Below are 2250 nucleotides of genomic sequence, written 5' to 3' on the forward strand. Positions count from 1 at the left end.
ACATCAATTTGGACAGTTAACAGTAAGCAAAGATAGCATTATAATCCCAGCCAACTACGTATATAACTAGAAAAAAATGATGAAAACAAGAAGACTTTCCAACCAATTGATTACAATTATTGAGGATCTGCATGGAGAGTGCTAGTATTAAAATCAGGCTTGTAATCTAGGCTCGATCGAACCTGAAACTGAAATCGGCCTTGCAATCTAGGCTCGTCCACCTTTCACAGCGGTGGAGCAAACTGAAACTAAAATCGGCCTTGCAATCTACTACAAACCCTCTACAAAATTCGTATTGAAACTTTTTTTAAAACAGCATCTACAAGGCCGTAAACTAGCCTACGAAAACAATGCGCTCAGGATACTAACTTTCGGGACGGCAATTTAAACGATGGCTGCTCTCAAACCATACATCCAAACGACGCAAATAAATACTCTATGGAAATCTTGGAACTTGCTTTACAAATTTCATATAGAGGCAACTCGAAATTCTGAGAATAACTAACTCGTTTTTCACCTAGAAGCTGGCTGTCCAGATTTGACAGTGCAGTTTTTAACTGAACCAGATTCAGTTTACAGCCAGAGATACCCAACGCTCTAGATTTTTGCTAGAAGGCAATCAACACCTCGCAACATCATGGATGGGCTATATCCCTAACTAATTTGGCTAAGCAAAGGAACTAACATAGAGAAGGTCCGACCAGGCACCAAAACCAAATAAGTATAAGCACTAAAATCACCAACGAATTTGCAAATTGGTTCAGGAATCCATCTCCAATTATTAAATCTAGTTCTAATCTATGAGCTGCTGCCACAGATCCCTAGTTCTTACCTAGCCATCACCATAGAGAAGAGAGCTGATGCGAATGAGGGTTAGCTGTTGCATTAAAGCGATGCATCCATAAATCCAATCTAAGAATGTTACAACTTGTATCATCATCATCATCGCCAAATGATAGAGAAGTGAGATGGATCCATACTCTTGGTCTGGGGAGTCCCACTGACCACCCATGTGTTTGCGGCGATGGACGCTTGCACTGCATCGACAGACCCAAGCATTTATAAGCAAGTAAAGGATGGTGCAAATAAAATCGTGTGATCCAAGCATTAACACAAGTTACTCTTGTTACTATAGTTCAGTTCAGTACTATATGGGTTCAGTACCATGCCTACAATCAGATGCATGCTTTAGTGCAGTCAAAGTATAATTACAAAGAGGAGCAAGAATCAAACTTTTTATACTCGTGGGCTCGTGGCACAAGCTTTAGTTCAGTAAAGAGCATAACACAAGATACACTACAGAGTACAAAGTATAAACACAAGCTTCAGTACAGTGCAGAGGACAACACCAACTACACTTTACAAAGAGAAGAAAAATTGAAACTATATTGTACTCCCTACATGTTTTCCATCTCTGTATAAGCTGCAAAGGACAACACCAACTACACTTTACAATCTGCAAAAGTCTTAATTTTTGGTCAGTTCGTTCGCATAAATACTTCTCTTTCTCTATCAAAGGGGAGGCACAAGCACAGCCAGCCCCCAAATGCTCTTTTCTTTAATTTCCACCCTAAAACTTTCTTTCTGTATCACAGGATTAATTTCTGGACCAGTCTACTAATTTTTTTTCTAGATGTCTACTTCAGTTTATGAAGAAACAATAACGGGTTCAGGGGAGGCACAACCGCACAAGCACAGCCTGCCCCCAAATGCTCTATTCTTTAATTCTCCCCCTAAAAATTCCCACCCATGGGTTCGCATCAACATATACCTTCTAATCCAGCCGGCCGCCTTTGGATTAGGATTTATCACGGACTCCCCCGACTCCGTTGGAGCGCTCTCGGCAATGCACTGAAGTACTGAATTTACGAGGCCTCTGAAGTACTGAACCAACTCCAACTTACTTCATGCTGAGAAAAATTTACAGTACCTTATCCTATCTTGGCGAGCTGCGCGCTATCGACGGTGAAGGGCAGGTTGCCGACAAAGACCTGGAGGTCCTTGGAGTACTCGATCGCGGAGTCGCCTCCACCCTCGCCCTCGCTCTTCTCTCCCTCGGTGTCCTCCGTCTCGAACTCGGACGACACGGCCATGGCCACGGGCAGAAGGAGCCGCCTCCGCGGCGCCAGCAGCGCCGACACGACGCGCAGCGGGCCGCAGGTGAAGGAGGCGGCGGCGGCAGGCCTGGCGGTGGAGGGGAGCAAGATGAAGTGGTGCGAGAGCGCGATGGAGAAGAGGGTGGTCGTGTAG

This window comes from Triticum dicoccoides, chromosome 7A, assembly GCF_002162155.2.
Source record: "Triticum dicoccoides isolate Atlit2015 ecotype Zavitan chromosome 7A, WEW_v2.0, whole genome shotgun sequence".
Taxonomy (NCBI): domain Eukaryota; kingdom Viridiplantae; phylum Streptophyta; class Magnoliopsida; order Poales; family Poaceae; genus Triticum; species Triticum dicoccoides.